The 5,526-nt window shown below is 38.6% G+C and overlaps 1 protein-coding gene across 1 annotated transcript in view; it reads right to left on the bottom strand.

Moving 5' to 3' along the window:
• Positions 1-5,235: 5,235 nt before the first annotated feature.
• Positions 5,236-5,526, bottom strand: part of IFT81 (intraflagellar transport 81) — a 127,019-nt gene continuing 126,728 nt past the window's right edge. The window contains exon 21 of the transcript XR_001514778.1: positions 5,236-5,445. The gene's annotated coding sequence lies outside the window, so the exon portion shown is untranslated. The remainder of the gene's footprint in view (positions 5,446-5,526) is intronic.

The following is a 5,526-nucleotide window of genomic DNA, read 5'->3' as shown; positions in this document are numbered from 1 at the left end:
CAGCTGCCTCCTGCACACCTCCCCCTGGGGACGTGCCCGCAACCAAGGTACCTGCCCCTGACCAGAACCAAACCCGTGACCCTTCAGTCCGCAGGCCGACGCTCTATCCACTGAGTCAAACCGGTTACAGCATCACAGAGAAAGATTTAAATGATGACCAATAGAGCTTCCATTTGCTCTGTGTCTAACACTATTATTCACTCCTCTTATGCATTTACTTGACATTCATTTTTAGTATGATTCCCTCATCTACTTGGTTGTGTTTATTTTTAATCACTTAGTGTTTGTTCTTTAGGTATAGTGAGTGGACACATTAAAAGAAAAAAAATAATTATAAGAAGCGTGAAAAATAATTTCACACATATTCTAGTTCATAAATAGACATTGACCTGTCTGCATAGATGCAACCAGATGCACATGGGTCACACTGCAGTACAGCTTAGCAGTTGGGAGTACAGGTCTTAGACCCCCACCCCCGTTCTGCTGCAGATATCAGCTGTGTAACACTGGACGCCTCTCTGTGCCTCAGTCTACTCATTATAGAATGAAGATAATAGTACGTACCTCATAGACTGAGTGTGAGAGTCACATTAGTCTTTATAGGTAAAGCACTCAGGACACTATTTGGTGCATTCTAAGTGCTCAATAATGGGTTGGCTGCTACCATCGTCATCATCACGATTGTGATTAGGATTATCATGATTAAAGAGCTACTGGAAGTCAAATTTGTTCAATCTTGGTTTGTCTAACTGCTTTCTGAAAATTTTTTTCTTCCTCTACGAGTGTGCTGCACTTTCAGGACCAAGAAACGAATCGGACTGGGCTCTTTAACAATGGAACAGGGTCTCTGGTGAGGAGTGAGCCGCACTGCGGTCACTACTGAGACGGGAAGAGATCTGCTTCAAGCCTTGCAGTGCTGATCCCTGCACCGTGGAGAGGGTGAAAGAGGCCCTTCGAAGTCCCCAGTCTAATAAATGATTACGTGAATCATCCAGGGGTTCCTTTCAAGCTCTGGATCCTGTGACTGTTTACCAGGTTTCACGTGCAATGTTAGCAAGTGGCCATGCCAGGAACCTGCAGTTACACTCTGAACTGGGTGGGAACTAATGCTTTCACTGAAAAACAGGAATCTTTCATTTCCTCCTGTGTTCTGAAGAGTGACTTTCCACAGAAGTAAACCAAGTTTGGTGACTCAAGTCTCTGAGCAATTCGAGAGAGGAAATTGCGAAATGGTTGAGAAAGTACTTACAATTTGCCAAAAGGGGGAGCACGGGAGCAGAAAGCATAGGTGTCCAAGACTTTTTAAAAAATACTTGTTTGGATTCTGTGTTTTAGTTTTTTATTTCTTTTGCAAGGATGGGATGAAACTAAATGACAGGCATGGCCAACTTTCTCTTCGTAAAACTGTCTTAAGACAGGAGAGACAAATACTGAAAACATACCCTTAACTTTGAATGACCTTCTCTATCCTCCTCAGGTAAAAACACTCACCTCATGCCTGGCTGCCACACAGCCCACAGCTCTCACTAAACGGCTCTCATTAAAAGGGAAAGGAGGCCGAAACCGGTTTGGCTCAGTGGATGGAGCGTCGGCCTGCGGACTGAAGGGTCCCGGGTTCGATTCCGGTCAAGGGCATGTGCCTGGGTTGCGGGCACATCCCCAGTGGGGGATGTGCGGGAGGCAGCTGAACCAGGTTTCACGTGCAATGTTAGCAAGTGGCCATGCCAGGAACCTGCAGTTACACTCTGAACTGGGTGGGAACTAATGCTTTCACTGAAAAACAGGAATCTTTCATTTCCTCCTGTGTTCTGAAGAGTGACTTTCCACAGAAGTAAACCAAGTTTGGTGACTCAAGTCTCTGAGCAATTCGAGAGAGGAAATTGCGAAATGGTTGAGAAAGTACTTACAATTTGCCAAAAGGGGGAGCACGGGAGCAGAAAGCATAGGTGTCCAAGACTTTTTAAAAAATACTTGTTTGGATTCTGTGTTTTAGTTTTTTATTTCTTTTGCAAGGATGGGATGAAACTAAATGACAGGCATGGCCAACTTTCTCTTCGTAAAACTGTCTTAAGACAGGAGAGACAAATACTGAAAACATACCCTTAACTTTGAATGACCTTCTCTATCCTCCTCAGGTAAAAACACTCACCTCATGCCTGGCTGCCACACAGCCCACAGCTCTCACTAAACGGCTCTTATTAAAAGGGAAAGGAGAAGGAGAAACAGTTACATGTTCAACAAAAATGTAACTTTATTTCTCTCCTGGCTGCCACGGATTGTTTAAAAACAAGATTCGTTGCATATATAATCTAGAGCTCACCTTCGCTACAACAATGGAGAAGTTATTGATATAACTGAGTTGAATAAAAGTTACCCACTCCCTAAGGCTAAACACTCCTTCCTGCCAAGCAAGAGGAATGATGTAAGCGCCTAGAACCCTTTGTAGAAACAAGTCTTTGATTCGCACTCATTAGTCACTAACGTTGGGTGAATAAAATGCTTGTCTTATTGGGGTTTCTATAAAACACACATCTCCATACGAACTCATTTTCCAATACAAACTTGATCTGTCTTTGTAAAGGCAGCTTTGGCAAGCTACCCATTTGTGTATAGTTTCAAGTTCAGAAGAAATTGGCAAATTTATATATTTTTAGTTTGAGCAACATATTCAGTCTCTTATTTTACTCCAATTGCCCTTTTATCATGTTAGCTTAAAAAGGTAAGAAACACACATACTTGGAAAATGCAGAATGGAAAATTTTCCAGAAGTTTTATATATGTTATATAAATGAATTAGGTAGAATAATACATTTACATTTATTTGACAGGTTACTGAAATGACTTCTTTTATTATGGCTGCCCGCTGAATTAAAGCAAAATGATAAAAAGTATTAATCTAAAGAAGAAAGTTAAGGGCTCTGCAATTTCCTGAGATCTGTTTGGACTTCCATCTGCCTTTTTTTTTTTTTTTTTACTAAGAATTGTATTTTTTTTTTATTGCTTAAAGTATTACAAAGGGTATTACATATGTGTCCATTTTTTCCCCCCACCCTAGACAGTCCCCTAGCCTCCCCTATCCCCCAGTGTCTTATGTCCATTGGTTATGCTTATATGCTGCCTTTTTTTTTAAGTATAATTTTTATTGATTGCAGAAAGGAGGGGGGGGGAGAGAGAGAGGTGGGAGGGAACATTAATGAAGAGAGAGAATCATTGATTGGCTGCTTCCTGTATGCCCCAACACTGGGGATTGAGCTAGCAACACAGGCATGTGCTCTGACTGGGAATCAAACTGTGACCTTCTGGTTCACAGGTTGATGCTGGCTGGGCTCCACTGGCCTTTAGACAGTGTGCTAAGACCCTGCTGGTATATTCTCTGGACTTGGAAAATCCATGATCTTGGATTTGGTTGGTAACAGATCTAGAACAGACAAGATACTATCCTATTATAAAATTCTTCTTAAATACAATCTTTAAAATTGGATTATTTCCTGAACCAATGCAGAAAGCAAGATTAGCAATGGCCTTTGGAATTTACAGTTTATATAGTGAGTCCCATGCAATGGTTGGCAACACTAAGTCCCAGGACAAGGAAATGTGTGAACATAGAAGCAGGTTTTGCAGGCTACATTTTTCTCCTTTATTTGGGCCATCATGTGGAAGACAGATTATTTTCCAAAACTATTAAGTACTTTCATCAACTAGCCAGCTAGAGCATCCGTCCTGAAGGAAAAATGTAATAGGCTCTTCTTCTGTTAGTGCCAGCTGTCCAAAACAGTTAGAGTTAGTCAACGCTGTTTAATGTTACAATCAAATCTGGACATGAGTGGGAAAGTCACTGTACCAAACCCATTAAGCTGCATTACTAAATGTCCAATGTTACATAAAAACTATAAATAACTTTGTACTGTTAGGGTTTTTTTTCCCCAATTTGCTTTTCTTGAAGCAATAATGATGTTCTGCTTCAGTTAAAGTAATTTTGAGGCTGCCTTAGTGTTTAATCCAGATACTCTTTCGGTGTGGAATAAAATGGCAAGCAATAATCAAGTCAGAATTAAAAGCATTCCTTGGAGTATCTGTTGTTAACAATGTTAAAAATGAAGAGAAGAGCACCAAAAGATAGTAAAGGCTAAAAAATTAAACACAAGGCTTAATCATTTTATAAGTGGACTTTCCTTTGGGAAATAAAATGCCGTTTCTGTAAAGGGTATCTAGTCTTTTTTCTAATATATGCAAAGGAATTCATGCTCTCATTCAAGGAACATCAATCACTTACTACTTAACAATAACAAGCCAGCAGCTAACACTGAACAAACATGTATACCTCAATGTTCAAAACCTGACCAGTGAATTAAGAAGGGTTTGTTTCCACACACTGAAACCCAGCCTTGACTCTCCTAGAGTGTGGCTGATCTAACAGCTGAGCTAAAGGCACAAAGGACGGGGCTGGTGGTTGATATCTGTCCAACTAGGGGGCTCCAGTAAGCTGAAGACCGGATCAAACCACTTAGTAATATAGAAATGCTTTGTTTCTTAAAACTTGTTAGAAGTTTCCTTCTACACTTACCTGGGAAATGATTCTTGGGATAGCTTTTATAATTACCAATAATCTCCATGCTAGTAAGTTTCTCTGATTACCAAGAAAGAAACTTTCAAACAAAAATTACAAGTAGGACACATTTGGGAACAAATATGCAAAGCTATAATCAACGGGTGTATATTCTGAGCAGGAGCAGAAACAATTTTTTTCTTCACTAATCACCCCCCCGCCCTACTCCTTAAGATAGCTAAAAAGAACTAATTAACCTATGATGGAAATGCTAACAATTTCATATTTGAGTGTCCAAACCTAAAGGAAAAACATTTTGAAATGTATCTGAAAGTTGAAATGAAACAAATGGTGGCATATAAATTTAATATCTTTCTTTAAGCAAAAATCAAAGGAATCTTCAAATACCTTGTCTAGATGAAGCAGAGACTAGAAGCACTTTGAAGTCTTGAATTTCACTTGGAATCCTGTGCTAACTTTTTAGCACATGATAACATCTGTATTCTGTGACATTTTTTATATTTAAAATAACAGTTCCCAAGACCTAAGTACTATTTTAGATTTTTGATGAAAATAAGTGATAATCCTTAAACTTAATACATACTATAACTGTTACTTAAAAAATAAATTTTGACACAACTATACTAATTTTTAAATAAATAGCCATGATATGTACACCAAGTTTTATTGCTTTTAAGTAATATGAATGTTATTCAAAATATTAAATTTTCTTGAATTTGACAGAAGAAAAAGAAACTGAAGTGAAACTGTAGGAATTGCTGAACTTCAGATAAATGTTTCTTCAAAACAAGAGATATTAGTTCCTAAAAGATTCTTCTAAAGTTAAAAAAAGATTAAGAAAAACATTAAGCCATTGGGTTACTACATTTAAAAAAAAACTACATGTTTCTTAATGGACATATGTTTACATTTACATATAGTAAACTTCATCTCCCATCTTATAAAACTCAGAAGACTCC

The sequence above is a fragment of the Myotis davidii genome, unplaced genomic scaffold, assembly GCF_000327345.1.
Source record: "Myotis davidii unplaced genomic scaffold, ASM32734v1 scaffold223, whole genome shotgun sequence".
Taxonomy (NCBI): domain Eukaryota; kingdom Metazoa; phylum Chordata; class Mammalia; order Chiroptera; family Vespertilionidae; genus Myotis; species Myotis davidii.
This window is presented reverse-complemented; position numbering and strand designations above follow the sequence as displayed.